General features: G+C 44.4%; 1 pseudogene across 1 annotated transcript in view; it reads right to left on the reverse strand.

The window, feature by feature from the left end:
- The window catches only part of LOC146847631 (uncharacterized), a 133,426-nt pseudogene that overhangs the window by 104,531 nt on the left and 2,435 nt on the right, over positions 1-26,460 (reverse strand). The window contains exons 2-3 of the transcript XR_014981137.1: positions 11,277-11,335; positions 7,841-10,588 (exon numbers count right to left, since the gene is read on the reverse strand). The product of XR_014981137.1 is annotated as an uncharacterized LOC146847631 (transcript). The remainder of the gene's footprint in view (positions 1-7,840; positions 10,589-11,276; positions 11,336-26,460) is intronic.

Genomic DNA, 26,460 nt, shown 5'->3' on the forward strand with positions numbered 1-26,460 from the left:
CACTTCTACAATTCTCCAATCCCAGCGCGTCTCACACTTATGCACCAATTAGCAGCGTCTACGTCACCCTGTAATTCTCCACTCCTAGTGCGGCATACACTAGCAGACCAATCAGGGGCGTCTACATTTCTTACTGACTAGCCAATCTCAGCGCGGTCTTTCTGACGTCAGCTTTTTCTCGCTGTTGAAGCTCCTGCTGACCCCTCCTTTACAAAATTTATCGGTAACCTTTTCTCACATTCTTTTTACTCGTAAATCCGTTAGTAACAACATAAAAACGCCACCATTGTCCGCTTCGCTAACCAAAGAATAGTTAATAACCTTTTCCACAAGAATTCCGTCGTTCCCGAGAGCAGCGCTTACCTCTGCCCTACTACGGAATCGTTACTTCCGCTGATAAAGTAGCACATCCCTCTACCTTACCCTTCTAGCAAGCATCAGCTAACCGTTTCTCCAGAATTAAGACACCTAGTTGGAGACGCAATGCTCCTGAGAAATAAAAACAGAGTTTCACAATTAACCTGAATGCAATTTCATTCACCCACTTACACACAGAAAATGTAGTTCATTCACACAGAATTCTGTCTTTCCCGAGAACAGCGAACAGTCTGTCCTACTACAGAATTATAACACACATTAATAAAGTAGCACTTCCCTCTACTTTATCCTTCTAACAAGCTTAGCGAACACCTATTACCTTTCCAGTGATAAGCGTTATCAGAGCTCCTTTCTGGACTCCTGGAACCTAAGACCAAAATTTCACAGGTGACCTTCGCTACCATACACTTCTCTCATACAGAAAATGTCCCAAATGGCAACACACGACGATGTTCCCAAATCGAACCCAGACAATGCGTCGTGCAACTCCAATCGTTAAATGTTTTCCCTGTGTACCTACAGGGCAACAACAATTCCGTCTTTCCCGAGAGCAGCGCTTACCTCTGCTCTACGACGGAACCGTTACAAACTTCCAACTTCCTACATCCCAGAAGCCGTCAAACAACATAGAACTCGACGTGACTCAACATAGAGTGTTAATACATAAACCAGTACTAATCAATAAGCAATAAGCAATTTACAAGCAATAATCACCAAACCAAAACAATATAACCATCATCCTGTTGCCAGAAAAACTGTTGGAGCGCAGAAACCCTGGTAACTGGGAAAGCAAACCCGTACCAGTATCCTCCCTGCGTCACAGACCCGATGTCACACTAACTCATTCACACATGCAGTCATTGGTGGGGCCCATAACACCAACACTCACACTGACCATTCACCAGTCTGCACACATTTGGAGGGATGAGCGGTTCAAGTGCTCAACATGTGAGGGAAGTACCTAATAACCTATAGGGAAAGAAAAGTTAATTTACAAAATATACATCAATATCCCTTCCACCTACAGATCACAATCCTAAACATCAAGGCACTCCTCCCACGTGGTCAATGGACCAAATAGTTGGATTGGTTGATGGTAATCTAGAAGCAGCTAAAATACATTTAAGATTGATATCTTACCTTTCTTAATAACCCGCAAACTCATTCTTTGTTAATCAATATCTGTTTATCTAAAATTTTCTTAGAAAAGTTACATTTGCGTTTGGAAAGTTTATATCAAATTCAATTAAATTGCAGAACATCATATTTACCTAATCTGACTATCTGGAGTCCTCTAAGTCTGTCGTCATTCGTCAAAGCAGATTAATGTTCAAGTTCTGTGCTCAGCACGCCACAGTCTCAAAGATCGGTAAAGACCAGAGACGTGCAAGCATCTGTCAATGCCCATACAATTAGGAAAAGTTCACAGTCATCAGGTAATTGGGCAGCATCCGGACCATTTAGGATTCAGGAACGCAGCAGTCACCCTAAGTAGTAACGTTCGCGTAGCGTCACCGTCGTCGTCATCGGTCAGTAGGGTAGTTCCCTCTCTATTCTACCATGTACTTTTAAAATAAAATCACAGTAAAAAGTTACATTTTGATAATTTCGTACAGTCGTGATTGGTTGGTTGAGATCGTCCGATGGGGTTTAGCACAGTTTGAGGGGTGAGGTCACGAGTTCAGTCTGTACTGTTTTTTTCTGAATGTTCATTGTCTTGTCACTTGGCTGTCATCCCACCGTGTCCTTGCTTTGGTGCAGTACGATATAGGTCATGAAGAGGCCATAGGCGTCTTTGTCGCTCATGCGCGGTTCGCTCTGCGCTTGTGGGACAGTGGCCACTTCGTCGTGTCGCGATGGCGGCCATTTTAGAATTTAGGCCCAAGCGTCATCTTAAGCAAAACAAACACAAAAGAGTAATTAATGCATAGAAATAATAAATCTAATGTTAACCCCTTACTAATCCCTCTATGTGCTTGTATTTATCTAGCGTATAGCAACATTTAAAGCATTTATATTCACCCTTTTGGTCCTCCTCTCAAGCAACATTACAGAGACATCACAAAAGCTACATGTATCATGCATTATTCTATTTATTACATATACTTATTGTTAATATGCATACAGATTTTAGTCATAAAGGTTATTTAGCCATGCATAATGCAAATCCCACGTATATTTTGTATATTAATAATGTTTATTAATAAAAACATGCAAACTCATTTAATAAAATATTATAGTTAATAGATTATTCAATTAGTGATCTCATGCAGAATACAAATGTTTGTACTACTCGCTCCATCACTCCATTATTGTCATGGCGTGTGTATCCAAATTGCAAATCTGCCTTAAGCCCCCTAACATGGGTTGTATGTGTGGAAATGCACCGTCTTTTCAGTTTTGTAACCAAAGGTTTGGAGTTATATTTGGCGCTGGGCACTAGCGCGGTCTGGTTCCTGGTGCACATAGCCATGGCTGCAGTGCACAGAGACCCTACACTGTCGCACACAGAGGAAAAGAATTTGAGAGAACATTGATCATAACCCCTTGAAAGATGCTCCCAAAAGAGTGCTTTCACTTTTCTTGGTATGTCTCCCTCCATCCGGAGTGTTATTTCATATAACCTATGTGGAGAATTAACCCTGGTGTCTACAATCTCAACTTGAATTTCCTCATTCAAGACCAATGTCTCCAGAAGTCCCTTCAGGTTCTGGCGAGCTATTGTTCCTTCTGCGGCACTGTCCAGCATGGTCGGAGCCCATTCTCCGTTCTTGAGTTGTGTTCTCAGAATTTTCGGCGTGTCTGATCTAATATAATATACACTATAGTTTTAGCATAGGACTGAGGTCAGTAGGCTCCTATCGAGTACATTAAACTTAATTACTTGTGTGTGCCAGCTAACTCAGAGGTCACTAGAAACTTCTCGAAATTTCAAGAAGGGATTCGTTTCTGACAACCGCATAAACATGACAGCTTTGTTTCCCTTTAGAATCAGAACAGTCTCAGAATCAAAACAATAGATAACTGTTTCACTCAGTCAATCGTGCATGCTTCGTTTCTACAGAATTTACACAGAAATATGTAGACGAGCGTTTCAATAAAAAGGTTTATTGAACAGTCTTATTTCTCGTGCAAGAGATATGAACTGCTACAATCGTAGGACAGAATGCATAGTAAAATAAGTACAGCGTTAGCAGTAGGATAAAATACTGCAATAGCATGGTTTGTAATTATGACATATATTCATAATACATACATACATAAATAACACAGGCTAAAAATGTGAATAGTCGTCTGGTGCTTCTAGCTAGTTCAATCCCAGTGCACCTAACCTAAGTGTAGTATGAGGTTAGAAGTAGGTGCCGTTTTTCTATAGTCTAGTTTAGCTATAGTTAGGATTTGTGTTTGCCAAGATTTGCCAAAAGCTCCTCTAGGTTCTAGTCTGCTTCATATCTTTGAATAAGAGAGGTTGGAATCTCTTTCCCGGGTCTCGATCTCTAAAACCCCGCAAGGGGAATCAGAAACACTGGAGCTGGATTCTCTGAGAGGAGGATGACAGCGTCTGGTCAGTGCGTCAGGCGGGGACTCGAATTTCCTTCCGAACTTGCCGTGGCGAGCCGTATTGAGCTGAGTAGCCGAGCCATGGTTTGCCAAGGCAAGTGCAGATATAGTTATACCTAGGTGTTTAGGAATGCCAGTATTGACGTAAAAGTCGGGCTGAGGAACGTCATGAATGAACCCCTAAGGAATAGATGTTCATGCATACTAAATGAGTTCTTGGAGAAATCAATAATCCAAGCAAGGGGAATTCCTAAAGGCTTAAGAGTCTGGTTTTCCAAGAACTCGTTGTGACGTGGATTGACGGATGTGGGTGACCATGCCTGTATTTGGTTTGCATGGCTTATGCCTAAATAAGGTCTGGATTTCTATGCCTAAATAAGGGCAAATGTGCCTATATAAGGGCGTGAATCGGGAAATCTATATACGGTATCGAAATCGACACACAACAGAATGAAATAAACCACTTCAGTACCTACCCGGAAAGACCCATCCTGTGTTCCAGAGTAGATAGTAGTTTGATGAGATTCACAGTGTCAAAGGCAGAAAATAAGTCTAGGAAGATCAATAAGCAGGATTCATTATGGTCTAGGAATTTTAAGATGTCATCGGGGACGAGCGTGAGAGCCAATTCGGTGCGGTGTCCTTTCCTGAAGCCAGACTGATGATGATCCAGCAGTTGGAATTTCTCTGTGTGAGCAGAGTTAGGTTAGCACGCATTTTTCAAGAAGTTTTGCCAGTGTGGGGATGTTGGAAATGGGGCGGAAGTTGTTCAGATCGCAACTGTCTGTGTTTTTAGGTTAGGGGAGACCTGTGCTGCTTTTAGACAGTCTAGGATCGTGCCTTGCACTAGAGAAGCACTGACAATCTTGGATCAAAAGGGGAGGATGGAGGCTTTAATTTTCTTGAAGATGGGATGGGGAAGAGGGTCGCTGAAGTGGTTAGACGGCTTGATTGCGATGAGGGTGTTGTAAATGTCATATTCATTGAGGTGAGTAAATGTGTGCCAGGATGCGTTATTTTTGAAGCTTAAACTAGGGGGGGGTGGGGAGGAGCCAAGATGGCGACCGGAGTAGACGCTTGAGCGCCCGGCTCCGTCGGCCCTTGGCCTCGGACTATCATCCTGATTCCTATCCTCGCCGATTTTCGAGGTGCAGCGTGTGCGACGACGCGCTGACCGCGCCGCCGCTTTCCCGGAGTCTTAGCCCGCCCGGATGCCGGAGTTCTTGGTGCCTTTGTTCTCCGCACTGGACCCCTGCTCTATTGTGGCCTCGGCCGGCCCCCTGGAAGCTCCGCAGTCACCGGACCCGCTGGCGCAAACCTGAGCCCCGCGGTCCCGATCCCGCCTCACACCACGGACTGTCGCCAGAAGAGCCGGGGGAGAGACGCCCGGACACCTCCTGCACCCTGCACCTGACGGGCTGGAGCTATAGGGTAAGCCCCGGTGTGGCGGGTCTCCTGCCCCGCTCTGTGGACCGCGCTGTGGAAGGCTGCAGACCCCCTTCTTCTATTGCCGAGTTGGCTGCAAAGAGAGCCCGAGGGAGGGGAAGCGACTGTTGGCTTTCACCTGTTGCGGCGCAGACCAGAGGGGAATTGCCTCCTCGTCACGACCCCCCCCTGGCCACGGTACCGTTCAGCGGTAAAACATGGCGTTGATTGCCTGCTCGCTGCTGGGGGGTGATGCTCCGGTCTCGCCCGCTGCCCGCTTCGCCCTCCCTCTACACGGCTCCGGTTCCCCAGTGCCGTCCCGGAATGCTGCCGATGTGGGGGCGCAGCTTCCGCTGACATGCGGCTCCGTTCTGGCTGCCCTGCGGGACTTTCGTCTGCAATTGTGTGTTGGCTTGCAAACGCTGAGTGAGCGGTTCGACTCCATACTGTCGGCTGCGGGTCGTGAGCGCCCCGTTTGTGATCAACAGGACGTGGGTCCGCCAGTGCTTTTGTCCTCTGGCGGGGACGCAACGACTGTGTATAACTGTGCTACACTGGTGTCTGCATCTGGCTTTCCCGGCACCCAGGATCAATCGCTCTCCTGCTCAATTGCGGATACTTTGTCTCCCTGTTCATTGCTGCCTGCTTTGTTGTTGCCTGCCTCATCGCGTCCGCAAGAGTATCCAGCTGAGCGACACCTGACGTCCTCGAGGAACCGTTCACGGTGGCCTACGGCTTCTTTTATGTGGAACTCCTGTACTTTACAGGCCAGGTCTGGATTTTATATGGTGTGCAAGGGGACCTCAATAGATGATCGGCGGCCATTTTGTGACTCTACTTCTTCATCTTCTTCCAAGCGGCCATATTGTCTTTGTCTGCACGGGATGCGGGGCCTTCATGAGGGGGCTGGTCTAATCTTAAGCCCGCGATCGGGCCAGGGCTAGATTGACTTATATCACCATGGGTTCACGGACGGGCTGGACTGGGACTGGAACTGTTTGCATATGTTGTGCGCACTCATCGCGATCTGTCTGCCTTCATTTAAACTGTTGTGACACGATATCTTTACACGACCGCCTTTGGGTGTAGTGGGGTCTCAGTGTGTGGAGGCGTGGCTGGCCGGTGGTTCCGGGCGCTCCGGGGTTACGTGGGCTCCTCCCCGCTTTCTTTCTTCCTTGTTTTCTTATTTTCCTTACTCTATTCCTACTTTCTCTCTTGTCTATATTTCGGGTTCATTGGGCGACAGGCACTATGCTGGGGGGGGGGGGCAGGCCGTAGCCTCCGCATTGGTGTAGGGTGGGGGGGTAATTTACCGTTTCTTTTTTAGTTCTATGGGCCTCTTTCTTCCATGTCTCTGCGCTATACTTGTTTCGATTCGGGGTCCGGGTGTGGGGTGGATTGAGTGGGGGCGGCTTTGAAGGGGTGCGTATTTACTCTGTGATTATCCTGTTATCTAACTGCATCGCCTCACTGTCTGAGTTTTTCTATGGCCGTTTTAATGATGCTGCTGCTCTCCCGTGTGGTGAAGCCATCTTGCGGACTCGAATCTCCTTGGTTCTATCCTCTACTGACTTTTTCCTCGATAAAATTATTTTGAAAACCTTAAAATTAACCTTCACTTCTCCTTCCCCTGGTGTCAAGGATCTCTCCAGTGTATAACGCCTGAATCGTTGCTAATCTTGACTATTGATGCACAGGGGATGTAATGTTTGTCTCAGTGCTTAACTGCATTGTGGCCGGCCTGATGGTTGTAGGCCCGTATTTGTTCTTTTAATATGCACAAATAAAGGTTTTTCAAAAAAAAAAAAAACTAGGGGGGGGGTGAGTGGCTCTTGGTGGGTAGGTAGGGCTGGGACTTTATATATTGGGAGAAGGGCCCTCTTTGATTCAATGTCTAAATTGATGCTATTAGTTTTCTGAGAGAAGAAGGCGGCTAAATCGTCACAGGAGGGAGAGCTGTCACCAAGGTCATGGCAGTTGGGTGCCTTGAGGTACATTAAGGCTGCAAACAGTTTGAGTTACCTGCATACCGGACCAAAGGGGCATGGCCTCAAAGTTCAGTATCAACTCGAACTCGTGGGTCAGAGCCATGGCTTAGTAACACACAGGGAGCAAAACACACTAAATGGAATGAGGCCACAAATAATTATAAAGGAATGAGATTAATTCAAGCATTTCCATTCCTTGCTGTGTGCTTTTGTCAGTAGACAGTTATTAGTACAATCAATGGATTGATGTCGTTGTGGCTGGTTCATGTGAAGGTTTTGCGATGCTGAAAACCTCCTTCCCAGGGTTGACAGTGAGCAGCTATTATTCTCCCACGTTGTCTCTCTCATGTAGAGACGCTACATTTACAACTGAAGTTTTTGTTACATTAAGAAAACTGATAATATTTTTTTCTGGTTGTGGGTTTACTCCTGTTGAATCAAACTGAATCATTTACTGAAGTGTTCCTGGCATTTAGAACAAAGATTACGTTTTCTGCCATGTGTGAGTTCTCGCATCTTCAATAAGATCGGATTTCTGAGTGAAGCTTGTCCAGAATTCAGATTTCCGATGAGGTTTTTACCCAGTATGAGTTCTCTCATGGTGAGTGAGACTGGCTTTAAGACTGAAATCTTTCTGGTATTGAGAGCACTGATAACGTTTTGTGACCAGTGAGGACCATCTTGTGTCGAATGACACTGGCCTTAAAAGTGAAGCTTTTTGGGCACTCTGAAGACTGATAAGGTTTGTACCCCGTGTGTATTCTCATATGATGACTGAGATAGCGTTTCTGACAGAAGCTTTTCTGGCATTCAGTGCACTGATAAGGTTTTAGTCCAGTGTGTGTTCTCTTATGTTTGGCGAGATTAGCTCTCCGACTGAAGCTTTTCTGGCACTCAGTACATTGATAAGGTTTTAGGCCAGTGTGTATGTGCTCGTGTTCAGTGAGATTGGTTTTCCGTCTGAAGCTTTTCTGGCACTCAGAGCACTGAAAAGGTTTTTGCCCAGTGTGTATAAGCTCATGTTGAGTAAGACGGGCTTTCAGCCTGAACATTTTATGGCATTCAGAGCACTGATATGGTTTTATCCCAGTGTGAGTTCTCTCATGGTGAGTGAGACCAGATTTCTGACTGAAGCTTTCCGAGCATTCAGAGCACTGATATGGTTTTATCCCAGTGTGAGTTCTCTCATGATGAGTGAGACCAGATTTCTGACTGAAGCTTTTCGAGCATTCAGAGCACTGATAAGGTTTCAGCCCAGTGTGAGCCATTTCATGCTTAGTGAGACTTAGTTTCAATCTGAAATGTTTCTGGCATTCAGAGCACTGAAACGGTTTGTGCCCAGTATGGACTGTTTCATGCTGAGTTAAATTGGCTTTCCGACTGAAGCTTTTTTGGCACTCAAAGCACTGATATGGTTTTAGCCCCGTGTGAGTTCTCTCATGATGAGCGAGACTAGATCTCTGCCTGAAGCTTTTCCAGCATTCAGAGCACGGGTAAGGATTCACCCCAGTGTGAGTTCTCTCATGTATAGTGAGACTTAGTTTTGATCTGAAGCTCATTTGGCATTCAGAACACGGATAAGGTTTGTCCCCAGTATGAGTTCTCTCATGTATAATTAATTGGGGTCTCGCTGTAAAGCTTTTCTGGCATTCAGAGCACTGATAAGGTTTTTCTCCAGTGTGGATTTTCTTGTGTCGAGAAAGACTAGTTTTATGGCTGAAGTTTTTTTGACACTCAGAGCACTGATATAATTTTTGTCCCGTATGGATTTTTACATGTTGAATGGGATTGCTATTGTGACTGAAGTATTTCTGGAATTCAGGACACTGATAAGGTTTTTGCCTTGTGTGTCTTCTCTCCTGTTCAGTGAGGTGGGACTGATAACTGCAGCTGTTCTCACATTTATTCAAGTTGTGTGTATCCCCAAGTTGGGTTAGTTCCTGGATACATGTCATGTTAAGAGTCTTTACTCGTTTATGTTACGCTCAGTATTAACTCCTTAACAGCGGCGCAAATTTCGCCGCGGTGCGGGAGTTTTAAAGAGTCGGCAGGGATGCGTCGGCCAAAGGTCGTGCGCAGCACCGGGCCGGTAGTGCACGCGTCGGATGTTGGCTGATGGGAGCACAGAATGGGTTAACTTCTAAAATACACTGCAGATGGTCTTCTTCACATTTGTATTTAACTAATTATAGCTTTTATTTGGAGATCAATGATCCGGTCTTTAAAGGCAGCCTATCTAACTTGTCTTATAACTTTCACAGAGGAGCCCCATATTTTTATTAAGATGCTCCTCATCGAGTCATTTCCTGCACCTTATGCCCACATTAGTTCCCACAAGTAAAATAAAGCTCATTATGACTGAAGTTTCATTCAGGAGTTTTAAAAGCACGGATAAGGTCTTTGGGGTTTAGTACTTACATGTTATGTATATTTGCGCATGCAAGTAATGATTGAGGATTAAAGCATGCCAGTGTGATTTTATGAATTATCTATAGCCTAATATTGCCCTTTTGTAAGCTTCCTATTCCAGTGAGGCCCCAAAAAGGTACACAATCAACTTTGGAGGTCTGACACACTTGGAAACAAATTAGATCAACCCAAAAGACAGAGGTGGGAAGGTAAATCTTTTTATATTTGAAATGATAAGGCAGTGTATTTGTTGTAATGACATCTGATAAAGAGCATTTACAATTACGTTCTTTAAACAATGCTTGTTCTTTTAAATTCATGTATGAATTAGGTTTTGTTTGAGAGGATTTTGGGTCTTCAAAGCATTCCTCTTAAACCATCTGACAGAATTTGCAACACTACTACTAACATTATTCTCGAGTACACCGCGTGGGTATCAATTGTCACCAATGTTCTTCGTACCATCAATGTTAAAATGTTCCCTACCAGTGAAAATATTCTTACAATTAGTAGTTGCAGTAGATTTTCAATTTACTTGCGTGTACAAAGAACATTTCAGAGCTTATTCAAAACCACAAAGTGACATTTAGTAAATGATTTTGCTCATTGTACATTAAGGTTTTGACAACAAATAATGAACAGAAGAAATTTGGGAAATCACTTTCACATTCAGAGGGTTCTTCCGCACCAAATTCGTCACCATTCCTAGCACACAGAATTTGTTTCTTCTTTAGTGATCTAGAATGTTTCTACTTTCTTCAAAATAATCCTTTTTGGCATTTTTCAATAAATTGCAACATTTCATTATCTGTTCGTGCTTCAGTAACCTGTAAAAATAGAGTTAGAAATTGTAAATTGACCCAAAGAAATAATATTTATGACCTCATTCTCTGCAGCAGAAAGAAAGCATTTACAGAAACAAGATAGGAAATCAGTTTGAGTTGCAGTTCTGATAGAGGTGAAACAGCTTTTGGACACAGTGTAGATCGGGAGCTTGAGAACACTGAAACTCCAGGTTTGTGACAGCAAAAGTAGTGAATACTGAAGAAAGAAACACAAGTTGAACATACACTGAGACACAGATTCTTAGAAGCAGCCAACACCATCAATTTACTCTTTCAGTGACAACGGCTGGCATCACACCCTGCTTGGTGACACGCTTTGCCAGATAAACCTTAGTATTCATCACAGCCCTAAAGTAAGAGTCAAAAAGAAGAAAACATCACATAATTTATGAAACTTGAGATAATGAGCCTGACCCTGGAGAATACTTGCATTTGTAAGGAAACACACTCAAAGTAGCAAGCATAAAAACAAATAAGGAAGAGGACTACATAAAAGTCACCTATTTGTTATATTTTATTTCATTTTCTTTTATCACTACAAGCTATATAGTTAGAGAATAGTCTGGAAAGGGAGTCCAATTCTGTAAGCTGAAGAAATTTAAAAAACACAGAGAGATAGAGAGATAAAGAAGAAATAGGAGAAAAGGACTGAGGTTTTAGTAAAGTTTACCTGACATTTTTTTTTTCTCTGCGGGCGGCAGCCGCATTGCGTGGTCTGTCCCAGGGTACCTTGAAAGGAAGTAAAGAGACGCTTGAACCAAGAGCTTATTTGCATCAAACGTGAATCACAGTTCATCGCAGTTTATCACACCTTCCAAACAACCGTCCTCAATATACAAAACAAAAAGGAACTTTTGTTCCTTGCACAACCACTGTAAAGTGCCTTTGGTTTATGAATAAATAGATTTTTTTTCTTAAAAGCTTTTTATTTTCCTAGCATATATGACCAAACCAACAACACACAACTTGGTGCAATTCCAAACCTTGTGCTACAAGATCACAAAAAGAACAATGATCCCTTGCTGAAAAAGGTGTGAGTGAACAGACAACGCAGGCTAAACATAGTCTGTGTGAACAGACAGCGCACACACAGGCTGAAAAAGGTCTGAATGAACAGACAGCGCACGCACACGCTGAACAGGGTCTGAGTGAACATATAAAGCAAGGACATGCTGAAAATTATCTGAGCGCACATACAGCGCACCCACAAGCTGAAAAACATCTGAGTTAACATACAGCGCACCCACAGGATCAGAGAGCAGACCCTAACAGCCCAACCCCATCTTTCTAATCACAGGTGATGAAACATGCAAATTAAAACAATCTGGTTGATAAACAGCATGTTAATGTAATTATACATAATTCTGCCCACCCTCCATAAATCAGTCAAAAACTCTTAGAATTACAGCAATTCAAGTTCAAGCTGAAGCAGCTTGCGAATGAGGACCGAGAAATGGCAGCAACGAGACATCAATGTAAATATATTTTAATTTATTAAAGGGAACTAGGAGTAGAAAGGAGGAAACCCACCACAAAGGGCACTAAAGACAGGTGGAGGCAGCAGAGACACGTCACCTATAACATGGCAGTCAAATGGCTGGTTGGTGATGTTGGGGTCAGCAAATCAGGTGAAGGACATTCGAGATGGCAGGACCTGAAGGCACTCCATTGGGATGGGAACTAGGTGGCCCGCATGCAAGTGAAAAGGACGCAGAATGAATGAAGATGTGCAATTAATGACCATTGCTCCGGAAGGGCAAGGAGTGAATTAATGCCTTGTTCGATGGGTGGTCACCCATTCCATGGCCGGCACCAGTGGATTCAGAGCAGCACGGCATCCCAGCACAGGGCCAGGCAGGTATATGAGCTCAACAAGGGCACACCGGTCATGCCAATGTAGATGAATGCATGTATGCATATGACATTATCATACCACGAACCCAACCAAAAGGGCGCACTGTACATGGTCAGAGACAAGCATGAAGTGGACGAGTGATAGGAGAGGTAGTTGGTTTGTGGAAGGTTAATGCACTTGTGTTGTAGGGTTCTTTAAAGAGGTGCATCTTCAACACTTTCACAAATAGGAGCAGCTTTGTGGCAGTCCCGATGAATATGGGGATGTTGTTTGAATGTGGTTGCTCTCTCTCATCATTTTGAGCCCCTGATGAGGGGGCAGAGATGAACCTGTAGAAACCAATGGAGGTGAAAAATATTTTTCGAAGTAGAGAAGTTTGTTTGGAGGGTGAGCTCATTGATGTGGGAGCTGCGTGTCGGGGTACTCCTCAGAAAAGGGGCAAGGGATAAGAGGCTGTTGGGGTAGAGTAAAGCACTCTAGGGCAGACATGTGAGATCAGAGATCATGGGTCTCCTGGCATTTCAACAGCTGAAATCTTGGAATGTAACTGAGTGCATTGCTTCTGTGTAGCCGCAGCACCAATGGAATTGCACCCCATGGAGTTACTGACAGGAAGTGTTTAGTATTCCACCAGCAGGTATTATATTCCTGAGTCAAGTGAAACAGCTTATTTCTTACATTTTCCTCACAAATAACATGTCCAGCAGTGATCTTTTGCACACATTTTCAGGCATGACAATGTTGGATTAGTTTCTCTGAAACTAAACTTGTTTTTACATCTAGCTTGGCACAACATTATCACAACGCCCTGAACAGCATGTACAAGATCTCGTTTCGCATTACATTCAAATATCATCACTATCTTCATCCACTGGGTGACACACCTATCTATATATCCATAACATCACTAATCTATGCGCACATCGCAAGGCTGCTTTCTATTATAAAAGATAAACAGCCCGATAGATCAGCAGAGGAGGTACTCTCCCCAGAAGCTCTGCTCTCAGCGCCGCATCGGATCAACACTTGAGCCCTCCCGTCTCAGCAGCCCGACACACCCAGAGGCGATCGAGTTCCAGCTCGTCTAATGCCCCCTTCGCCACCTGCTCACGTACTTCGCCTGAGCATTAATTAATTATCTCCTGGTTCCTCCTGATTGCCACGCATTGTATTTTTGGGCATTTTTAATGTAATTGCAGCTTTTCCTGCTGATTGTCATCCTTCTACTTTTGGGCTTTTATTTATTTGCAGCTTTTCCCGCCGCTGCTGCCCCGCCTCCCTACCTCCAGTCCCGCCCCTCCTCCCCTACTTAATGGCGGTTGCTGCCCGGTTGCGCGCAGCTGGCATGCCGAAGGCGTGCCTAAGGCAAGCCCGTCTGAGCCCGTCCGTGACCCGCACCAGGAACCCTGGATCCACGACCTTCCACCGCTACAATACCGCCACCCTCCTCGCACTCAATCCCGTAAGACATGCAGAATGCAAATGCACACGACCCACGGCCATTTCTCTTGCCGTCGCTGCCGCCGGACCTTCACCAAAACTCCAACCCTCAACACCACCAGCACCAACACTGACCACACCCTGAGCTGCATCCTCCTCAACGTGTGCTCCATACACAAGCATTCAATGGAAATCTGGAACCTACTTGACTCTCTATCGCCCGACGTCGCCTTCCTCACAGAGACCTGGACCAACGCCGCCTCCGCCCCTGACATCAACACCGCCATCCCGGACGGCTACAAGATCTAGAGGAAGGACTGCCCCAACCACCCGGGAGAAGGCCACAAAAACACCATACGCCTCACCTGCTCCAGCGAGAACCTCCCCTCCACTGAACACCTGCACTTCCAAATCAGGACCAGTCACAAGACGACACTCCGTGGAACGCTAATCTACAGACCCTCCCAGCCCCTGGACACCCTTCGCCACCACCATCACTGACTTCATTGCACCCCACGCCATTGCGTCAACGAACTACATACTCATTGGGGACCTCAACTTCCACCTCGACAATCCCAGCGACCCCAACTCCACCATCCTCATCAACAACCTCACCAACATCAGACTCAACAAACTCCTCAACACACCAAGATGCAGGGCACACCCTAGACCCCATCTTTGCTGCAGGTAACAGCGTCCGCTTCAGCCACACAACGCAACATCCTTGGACTGACCACCACTGCGTCCACTTCACCGTTGAGAAACCCAAAGCACCTAAAACAGCCCTTCGCCCGCCATGCAGGAACTGAAGCAAGATCACGACGAGCAATTGAACTCCACCCTCTCCCGAGGCAACGACACCTGGGAATCCGACGCAAACACCGCAGCCAGAGAACTCCACACGTGGATCCCCAACTGCGCAGACGAGCTCGCCTGGCTACGCAACCCCGGCAAACAACACCCCAGAAAAGCCGCATGGTTCACCACCACCCTCCAAGGAGCCAGACGCACCTGCAGACGCCTGGAAAAGAACTGGAGGAATACCAAGACAGTCGACAGCTACTCTGCCTACAAGAATGCCATGATGCCACTGACCAGCTTCCTCAAGAAGAACAACATCCTGGCTTTGAAGAAGGTTCTAAGACCAGGGTCGGTTGTGACATATTGAGCTGGCTGAGGATTGGATGGGTCCTATTTACCTTGGAATAAACCTGCAAGTTCCTGATGAATTTCCTGAGTCACGTGTCTTTATTATGTGAAAAGGAGATTCCCACATTGGCGTAGTCGGCAGCTGGACCAAAGGAAGGACCCAACATCCACAACACTCTGTTTGGATTAATGTACGAGGTACTGTGAAATCTGATTTGCGGGCTGGGAGCTTTCGCCGTGAATGTTGATAGTATTGAAGTTAGCTATTGGATCGTCACAGGCTCGCCCCTTCTTGTGATTGTTTTTATTGCTCCTCTAAAATTCAGTGGAGCTATCAACTGTTACAGCGCTTGAAGATGTACAACTTTAATGCAAGTGCGGTTATATTCTTAATTTCGGTCACACAAGCGTAATCTGAGGCCAAAACCGTTGCCTACCTTAACGTTGTGTTTTAAAGTCTCCGCGTGGGATTCTTAGCGTGAGCGTGCTGGCCCGTGCCTCTCTCTTCTTTCCATTGTTTTGTGTCGAGGAAGCCAGGGGGTGTTGCCAAGCAGCCGTGTCATTGGAGAGCTCAGTTGCCTGGCAGCAAAAGCACAGGAAGTGGGTGCATTTCACCTCCGTGATACCCACACGCCCCTTTGTGACGCGTTTAGAGAAGGAAGTGGAGGCGTTGCCCAGCAACAGGAACAGTATGTGCGTTTCACCTCCGTGATACGCACACGACCCTGGGTGACGCATTCAGGAAAGGATGTGGAAGCGTTTCCCAGCAGCTTTAACAAGGAACATTGCTAGTCTGCCTTGTTGCGTTTCAAATTGTTTGATTTCATCTCCGTGATACGCACACGCTAAGGTAGACACAGTACTTCGATTTATTTTGGATTTTCAACATTGGATTTTCAACATTTCTGGTGTTCCACATTTATGATCATCTTGGTGATATGCACACTATGGAAATATAGAGAGAAGTTTCAAGGAGTATATTGTTCCTTTTCATTTTAATTACTGTGACTGGCTGTTTTTAGTTTCTAGCTCCGGTGTGGAGTTAGATTTGCTCAGTTCTTCGCAGGAAGCTTTGATCAACATTTCAGGAACAGAACGGTGAAGCTTTAGTGCCCTCTTTAAGCGCATGTTAAAAAAAAAAGAAATGTAAACAACATTCATTCTGTCACTTTGGTAGGGAAATTGTTTCTCTTATGCGACACTGCCATCTGTTTTTCGGTTGCTGTATTGTTGGGATTTTATTTACATTTTGTTTATTTGTGAGCAAGAAATTTTGCAAGCACTTGGAGAAACACAGTGTAATAGGGGTATTTGATATTTTACAAGTGCTTGTTGCAGGTTGTTCAATTTATTTATTGCAACCATGCAGAATGTGACTGCTCCTCCCTTCTTTTTATCGGAACCAGGTGAGCCCTCAATCAAGTGGAAGAAGTGGAAAAAAGTATTTGAGAGATACGCTAAAGTCTGTGGTGCGAATCTTGGTGCAGAGCGGAAAACTGCTCTTCTTTTACATTGTCTTGGTTCGGAGGGTCAAGATGTTTTTGATCATCTAGCTGATCTCTCTGTTGTTAAAAGCAGGGGTCTAAATGAATATGAGGTGTGTATTAAGAAACTAGATAATCATTATCTACCCAAAGTTAGCACGATACTTGAGAGGTATCAATTCACTAAGACGCTTCAAAATAATGGTGAATCGGTGGAGATGTATGTTACTCAACTAAGGAAGCTAGCGTCTTCCTGTAGATTTGAACAGCTGTAGAAGAAAGAATAAGGGATCAGTTTATGTTAGGGTGCAATTTAGAGAAGGTGCGTGAAGAACTATGGCTAAGCCATGAACCCTCTTTAGATGAGGTATTGCAAGTTGCAAAAAGGATTGAACATTCATTGAAATGTGTAGACACCTTAAAGAATGATGTGAAAGTTTCTATTGAAACAGTAAAAGAGGGTATTGTTAGCAGAAACGTGTCTAAAAGTGATGATGCGGTTAAAGGTAAATCAAAACCTTTTGTTCCGAAATGTTTCAGGTGCGATAAACTTGGGCATTATGCGAATGATAAAAAATGTCCAGCTCTGAAAGCAATATGTGCTAAATGTAAGCGCAAGGGTCATCTGGCGGTTGTTTGTATAACTAAAAATTCTACAAGCAATGTCAAAACAGTTGACACAGAGTTTCAAGATGAGGACTTTGTATGTGGACAAATTGTAGTACAAGTTCAATCTGATGTACCACAAAATAGGTCTGGGGAGGTTAGGTCTTGTCCTTTGGATGTAATACAGGTTGAGGGTGAACCTACAAGAGTACTGTTTGATTCTGGGGCAAAAATTACCATTGTTTCAAAATCATTTTATCAAACTTGCTGGAAAGGTCAATTTACTGAAGCCGGATATACGCCCTTTGGCTTATGGGGGTGAACCTATCCCATTATGTGGGTATTTTATAGGTTTAATTGAGTATCGTGGGAGATATGTATCAGGCAAGGTGTATGTTTCCAAGAAGGGTGACAGTATCATCAGTTGGTTCCATCAGGCAGATTTAGGTGTTATGTTGGATCCAGGGAGCTCCTCACCTATTGCTCTCAAACAGAACGTTCAAACTGTTCTTCTAAAACCGGAAGGGGGTGTTCTGGGTGACATCAAAAGAAAATTTCCAAGAGTGTTTAGAGAGGAATTAGGTTGTCTCAAAGATTTTAAATTGAATATACCTCTACGCCCTAACTCTCAACCTTCTACTTGTAAAGTTAGAAATGTTCCTTTAGCAGTTAGGGAGGAGATGAAGAGGGAATTGGATAAACTTAAGGATGGTGGAATAATTGAAGAAGTCTCCAACACGGAATGGCTTGCTCCGGTAGTCGCTGCACGCAAGTCCAATGGGTCCTTGCGTTTGTGTGTGGACTTAAGACAACTAAACAAGTGTGTGGTTGTCGATAAGTATCCACTACCTAATATATCGGAATTACTCACATTGCTAGGTGGTGCCAAGGTCTTCAGCACAATCGATCTAGCTTCTGCATATCACTAAATTGAACTTGATATGTCTTCAAGAGATTTGACCTCATTTATTACACCTTTCGGAACTTTTAGGTGTGTTAGGATGCCGTTTGGCTTAGTGTCGGCGGCATCTGTGTTTCAACGTGCTATGGAAAGAGTTCTTGAAGGGTGTGATGGGGTTTGTGTATATCAGGATGACATTTTAATATTTGCAAAGGATCACAAGGGGCATAGGAAGGTGCTGTTTGAAGTGTTAAGCAGACTTGAAAATGCCAATTTAACTGTAAAATTAGAAAAGTGCTGTTTTGAAACCTCTTCTATTCATTATTTAGGGCACACGATTTCTGGTGCAGGTATTTCTCCGAAACCTGATTTGGTCAACACAATTTCTCGCATGCCACCTCCATCCTCAAGAGAAGAGCTGATGAAGTTTTTTGGAATGGCGGAATACTATAACAAATTTGTTGAGGGATTTGCGGAACATTGTTCAAGCATGAGAGCACTCTTGAAGAGAGGTGTGGAATTTAAATGGTCTCGGGAGTATGATGAGGAATTTGTTGGTGTTAAGGAAAAACTCTGTAATACACCTAACCTTAAGGGTTTTGATCCTTCAAGAACTTCAGTTGTGACCACGGATGCGAGTCTTAAAGGTTTGGGTGCGGTGTTGCAACAAGAGAGTGAGAATGGTTTGGAAACTATTACTTTCATTTCTAGAGGGCTAAAGGATACGGAATCACGTTATTCGGTGATTGAGCGTGAGGCACTTGCTGTTTTTTGGGCTATCAGGAAATTAAAGAAATGTTTATGGGGTACTGAATTTGTGGTTAAATCAGATCACAAACCTTTATGTGAGATTTTTGGAAAGAAGGGCATAGACCAAGTTTCTAGAAGGATTAGTAAGTGGGTCATGGCTCTTCAAGAGTATGATTTTGCAATAAAATACATTCCTGGTGTTGAGAATACGGTAGCTGATGCTCTTTCTAGGCTAGTAGAGGGTTCTGGTGAAGGTGAAGACACAGATGATTGGGCTGAAAGTGATTTGCATGTGTGTTTTGTCAATACTAGTATTGTTGATGAGGATCAATGGAGGGTGAAGTTATCTCAGGATCCGGTATTGTCTGAAGTGATGAGTTTAATTCAGAGTGGGTGGAAAAAAAAATGCTGGGTCAATTGAGGCTACAAAGTTTTGGGGCGTAAAGGATGAGATGGGAGTGTGTAATGGTATTTTGTTACGAGGAACACGGTTGGTACCTCCTTTAGAGATAAGGAAGGCCTTGGTGGATATGGCTCATGAGTTGCACTCTGGTATGTCTAGGACCAAGGAGCGGCTTCGTTCTTCATATTGGTGGCCAGGAATGGACTTACAGATAGAAAGGGTCATTAGAGATTGTTTGGGATGTGCAACAAGTGATAAGTCAAAAGTTGTTAGAGTTCAACCTATGGTCATCAGGGAACTTCCGAGTGGACCGTGGAAGGAGGTGGCGCTGGATATTGTGGGTCCCATTCATTTCAATGGACAGCAAAGTTATATTTTGGTGCTTTTGGATTTGTTTTCGAGGTGGCCTGAGATACAGTTTACTTCTGGGATAGAGACTGTTCATGTGATCAGATTTCTAGAAGATCTCATGGCTAGAGAGGGTTACCCAGAATCAATCTTGACGGATAATGGGGTACAATTAGTCTCAAAAGAAATAGAGAAATTCCTTATGGATAGAGGCATAAAACATAAAAAGTGTTCCCTGTATCACCCAGAAACCAATGGGATGGTTGAGAGGTTCAACAGGGTGATCAAGGAGACAATCTCTTTGGCAAAAAGTTCTGGGAAAAATTGGAAGGAACAAGTGTTAAAGAAAATTGAAGACTATAGAATGACTCCTCACAGTTCAACGGGTCAGTCTCCTTTTATTCTTTTTAAAGGGAGGGCTCCTTGTACTCTGGTGGAACCCTCATGGGTTCGACGTTTGGGGGATACTGTGTTTGGTTCTTCTGTAAAAAAAGATACTAAAGGGTGGAAGAAAAGAGAAGAGAAAAAGTGTCTAGCTAGGAAGGAGAATTTTGATGTGAGGAAATCCACTAAACGAACGGAAGTCAAGATTGGAGATAAGGTGGTTGTAAGGCTTCTGGGCTCTAAAGTAAAATTCTCTAAACCTATGTATGTAGTTAAAGTGTTTAATAATGCTGTAAGAACAAATGACCATATGATTTGGAATTTAGGAAGGATTTGTGTGTGTTCTGATTTAAGTGAAGGTTCTGAGAATACATTGGGAAATGAAACAGTGTTGTCAGAACCATCACGCAATGCATCTAGGGTTCAAAGGAAACCAGAATATTTGAAAGATAATATTTCGTGATTTGTGTTTTGTTTGTTTTGCATGTGTGTTTTGTTGTTGTTTACGGAGGGAGGTGTGTGGTATTGTCGTTGTCATAGTGATGCTTTGCCTATGTCATCTGGGTTCTCTATCTTATGATCAGGTCTTAGGAATGTTCTAACTGTTGCCTTGGTTAGAGAATGTAGTGCTTTGAAGAAGGTTCTAAGACCAGGGTTGGTTGAGACAGTGACATATTGAGCTGGCTGAGGATTGGATGGGTCCTATTTACCTTGGAATAAACCTGCAAGTTCCTGATGAATTTCCTGAGTCACGTGTCTTTATTATGTGAAAAGGAGATTCCCACACCCTCCTACCCCCTCAGACTACGCCTTTGACTAGCAGTTTGAGATGGACGCGCAGCAACGCAGAGGTGTTTCCTGAGAAAGCGGGTACATTTATGGAAGTTTTATTCAGCTGAGTACACCAGGATATACCATAGAGATTTCTCCATTGCAACGGCTTAGAGTGTGACACACTCTGCTTTGGGGAGAACGAGAACATATAATCCAATACACGTATGTATTGAAAATGTTATACACATCGGCGCTGGGGACTCCTAATCAAACCAACAAACTATCTAGAAGCCAACTCCCACCAGTTAGAAGGGGACGGTCAGCCATTGGCGACTCAGACTTCGTGGTCCTATTTTCTCAAATCAGTTTTTTTCTGGAGAATGGGTATCATTCCCAATTGAAACTAGTACCCCCATTCTGATCTGTTCTGGTGACACTGTATTCTATTCGGGCAAGGTCCTGATGAAGGTGGTTCACGGTTGGGTTACTCCACCGAAACGCGCGTAGACCACGTGCGCCCAGACCTTTTGGCTTTGGTCATCGAATCTGTCCATTGGAAACGTTTTATATCTATGTGTTCCTTATACCCAAAAGTATATAAGTATACTGTATGACTGTAAGCAAGTGTGAGGAATGAATGTGTTTCGATATTAGATTTATTTATTTATTGGGGGTCGATACAGTCGTATACTACTGTATTAAATAATGTGTAATAATTTTTGTACTAAAAATATTTTTTTAAAGTGTTTATCTAGTAAATATATCAAATCATACAGATTAATATGTATTGATCATAAATAGACAGAAGCTAATAAGAATGAAAAATAAAATGATGTACACGTATATGTGCACTTGAAGGTCATAATCATATAAATTCAGACTTGTACTTTAACTGATAATAGATTGGATCTTTGGGAAAGAAATATAGGTCATAGGGGAGTGTTCTTGTATTAGTTGGTTTGTTTTCCCCTCTTTCTCCCTGACTTTATATGCCTCTTAGAGGGGGTCCCTTTATTTACGAGTCTCCTCGTCCTTGGAACCACCCCAACAGCATGGGACAACACCTGGGGCCATATGTATGAAGGCAATTTTGCGATCGCAAAAGCTGAAATTAGCAGAATTTCCGCGTTTGCGATCGCAATTCAGCAGTGTCCAATGTATGACACAAAACACCCCTCGCAAAATAAGCAATCGCAAATTTTGCAATTCCCTATTTTGCGATTGCATTTAAGGAATCGCAAATTGCGATTCCTTAAATGCAATGTAAGAAGCACAGAAAAAGTGCAATTTGGACTTAAGGAATCACAAATTACCACCAACTTCGAGTTGGTGGTCATTTGCGATTTTTTTGAAAAATGCACTTTTTTGCATTTTTCAAAGTGCCATATGACTCACATACATACATGTATGTGCACCACATCTGAACCCATGCTCATTTCAGGGGTGCAACAGGGTGTCCTTTTGACACCCTTGAAATTGCATTCGCATGTTGCGATTCTCTAATTGGGAATCGCAAAATGAGAATGTCTTTCCATTCATTCCTATGGCCCCCCCCCCCCCCCGCCCCCCCAGCGCTTTGAGAACCTCACGGGTGAGTAGCGCGCTTACAATCCCCCTGATTGATTGATTGACACAGAGGGTCCTTGCATGCTGAGAAATCACCACGCAGCGGTCTGACATCTCGTGAGGGGTGTCCAGTTTGTGACCAAGATGGGGTCCTTCACTCTAGCCAATCAGATAATGGAGTTGGGTCGTCCCTTGGGGGGGGGATTCTTGGCTCTACACCTACACACACTTTAGGTACACTTAGAGTAGGGTTTGCATAGGAGAAGTACACTAGATTACTGCCTTGTTTATATATATATATACATTGTTTAGCACCATGGTAGAAGTATATCTACTATTTACCCATTTGGTGCTGGTAATCAAGTTTATCTGCTTCTGTCTACTGATCATTGCAGCACACGTATTTTATGCAACAGTAACATTGGTTCAATAAATATTATTGAAAAAAGTCCCACTGTGCATAATCTGTATACTTCTCTGAGAATAAGTAAGCACGAGTAACTGAGCGAAAGGTTCTGTACTGTTTCCACAATCCCTGAGGGGTCAGGGCTGTCATGTTCAGTGGTTGCCAGAAAACCATTCACTCCCTGGTAGGTTTGGGGTAGCTTGCAGTGGCACTGTGAGCTAGCTGGTCTATAGGACAACATATCCTGCGGGGGTGTCCAGAATCAGTCTTGACTCCAAGCCCTCAGTTTAAGTTGTCCAAACTATGCGCAAGTCCTACGGATTGGTAGGAACTACAGGACAGGACGCCATCAACGTTGGTTAGGCTCTTAATTAATGGTCAAACTTGAGTAGTTCAGGCATGCTTTCTCAGAGACCCCTACTCACATTTTAACGGGAGCCGTCCATAGTGGGAAGGGAAACAAATCTGCATCAGCTGAGTAGGCATATCCTATGTACTGGCTATAGGTTAATCACGCTTGGAGGTTTAGAAGTTCTCACATTGTGCATACCATATCTCTTTAAAATGTTGGCTATAATACTAGTGCTCTAACACCAGCAGATCAAGCCTGCCTTACAAAACATGTACAGACTGGGTAGCAACTACCCAGACATTCAAGGAAGGTGTTTTTGTGCACCACTGCTAAGAAGTCCTTGGAAAAGCTGAAAACTTTAACCAATCTTTGACTATTACCCAAAATGCAGTGAAAGGCAGGATTTTTAATCCCATGCTCTTTATGGTAAAAAACATCACAAGTTCCAGAATGCAAAGTAATATTGGCTGAAACGCTATGATTGGTCGCATGCTGAGGGGGTCAAGAACAAAAAGGCTGGGATGCGTCCCAGAATAATTATCAGTGCTTGAGATGAATTAATACATTACACCCATAATTTTCCATATTCCTAAATATGACAGGTACGCCCAGACGCAGGGCTGACAGGGTCCCTAAAGCATCCCTGGCAATGTTGACGGACCAGCCCCTGTTGCTCTTTTTACCGGAGGCCGATGTAGCATCACCACTGCAAAAAAGGCCCCCAGTAACAAAAAACGACCCCCACCATGGCAAAATCGCCCCACCCAAGCGCCCGATGCCTGCTATGTCCTGTCCGGCCCTGCCCAGACGTGGTTCCTGTGCTCTGTAAAACGCGACTTACTCTCACCCCGCCTTGCTGCTACCCTTCTGCGTTCTACCTCTGCCTCATTCGCCGCTCGACCCTGGCGGTACCCGGAAGCTAGGCGGGTCCGCACTGCACCTGGGTTGACCCGCTAGTTGTTGTTTCTTGACTCCCATATAAGGTGCGCTGGGGCGCCAAAGGCAAGCCCGTCTGCGCCCATCGGCGCCCGGAGCGTGACCAGCGCCAGGACCCCAGGTCCTTTGAAGGTAATTACTTGTAGCAGACTGCAACTGATGGATTTAGATGTGACCCCCTGTAGAATGCGCTGCTTGTTTCCGTCAGACGGACACTCAGCGGAGATCGCCTGTATTAAATGTGTCCATCGGATAAGCAAAGGTAGAACTGACGGCCCCGATCAAGCCAGCAACCGGGGAGCTATGTGACGAGACACCCCTAAAGACAGGGTGGGTGAAACACTATTTAAGGATACCTCTAGGCAAGACCCATATGCGTTCACTAAATTAGGTCAGTAACAGCAACTACTCTGCGTTTTGCTTAATGTGCGGTCCGTCAGTAAAAACAAATTCCAGATCGCAGATTTGATTGAAAACACCACGCCCGATATAGTCTTCCCGACTGAGACCTGGACCGACAATGCTTCGGGTCCAGACTGGAATGTAGCACTTCCCAAGGGCTATGCCGTTAACGCACACAATAGAGTGAGAGGGGGAGGTATAGCGATCGTCCACCAGGACCACTTGAAGATGCAAATAGAAACTATCTCTGACTTACCTGCAGAAGCGTTTTACTTCACTATATAGCTAAGTAATTTCTTTAAGTTTCAGGGACTTTGATCTATCGCCCACCTGGTCCTAGGACTTCTTTTTCACAAGCACTAATGACACATCTGGAATCCCGCGTCGACCCCCAACCATTCATTATTCTTGGTGATTTCAACTATCATTTGGAACTAACTAACCTCCCAGACTCTAGAAAACTTCTGGACAATCTGGCAGCTTTTGGCTTCAGCCAATTAGTAAACGAACCCACCCATCAAGCAGGCCATACCTTAGATGGCATTTTCACTAATAGCATAGATATGGACCTGATCAGAGTTATCGCCCTTCCTTGGTCAGACCATAAAGCCATACCAACACATCAATCCCATCCGAAACCATCAAAGGTAAAGACCAGACAATGGACTAGGGTCCAAGCCGATAGTCTAAATATGGCCCTTGGCCAATCTCCTCTCTTGCTCAGTAAGGACAATACTGAGGTAGCACTTGTTTTCAACAAATGGCTTGCGACAGCAGCTGACGCGGTGGCTCCTGAAAAACTACTAACTGTTAGGAGATCAAAACCCTCAGCTCCATGGTATAGCTCTGGGCTCAAAGGTTTAAAGGTAACCTGCACAAAGGCTGAGCGCTTTTGGAGGTTGGACTATAGTTCAGATAAGAAAATAAAGCTACAATCGTGCCCTCCAACAGTATAGAGACGCAATAATTGCTGCCAAAAGACTGTTCTATACCACCAAGATCGAGGAAGCAGGTAACTCCACTAAGGAGCTCTTCAAAACAGTTACCCTGCTCTCCAAACTGCAGCAGGCTAACATGTTCCAGCCCGATCAAGACATGTGCAATAAATTAGCCGTATTTTTCCAGCACAAGGTCCAACTAATTTACAATGATCTTCTGAACACTCGCCCAAGCCCAGATAAGCTAGAGCAACCTCTGGTCGAGAAGAGTATAACACATCCCAGTCTGATGAACTTTCCAGCAATCACTAAGGAAGAAACATGTAAACTTATTGCTGCTACAAAATAAGGCTCACCTAATGACCCCTGTCCTCCTATGATTTTGCACTTGGCAGCAAATAGAATCGGAGAAGAACTAACTCCCTTAATCAACCAATTGTTGGAGTCAGGTAGCTATCCATCCAGTTGGAAGAGAGCTACGACCAGGCCAATATTGAAGAAACCCACCGTAGACCCCTCTGAACCCAAGAACTATCGCCCGATTGCTGCTTTGCCTATAGCTGCTAAAATCTTGGAGAAATCAGTAAACAGGGCACTGACGGACTATCTCGATACCCACAATTTGCTAGACTCCACGCAGCATGGCTTTCGCTCACAGCATTCCACAGAATCAGCTCTGCTCGTAGCAGCCGAGGAGATCCGAGGAATAGTGGACAGGGGGTTAGGGCTATTCTCGTCCTGCTAGATCTGTCAGCAGCTTTTGACACCGTGAACCACACGGTGTTAATACAGAGACTACAGGAGGTCGGTATTGAGAGCCCAGCTCTGTCCCTTCTCTCATCGTTCCTGGAGGGCAGGGAGCAGAGCATATACTGGGATGGCTTTCAATCCGACAGTTTCCATCTTCCCTGTGAGGTTCCTCAGAGATCAGCGCTGTCACCTACGCTGTTTAACATCTATGTCACCCCCTTGGCCAGACTCATCAGGAAGGATGGTTTTGCCCTAGTGTCCTATGCGGATGATTCCCAGCTTATAATTGCGACGGCCAATCAGTAAGAGGATACAGCCGCTAGATTTCACACGTGTCTTCTGGAAATCATGACCTGGATGAACCACAGCTTCCTGAAAATCAACACAGAAAAAACAGAGATCGTTGAGTT

The sequence above is a fragment of the Triturus cristatus genome, chromosome 4_1 (assembly GCF_964204655.1).
Source record: "Triturus cristatus chromosome 4_1, aTriCri1.1, whole genome shotgun sequence".
Lineage (NCBI taxonomy): Eukaryota > Metazoa > Chordata > Amphibia > Caudata > Salamandridae > Triturus > Triturus cristatus.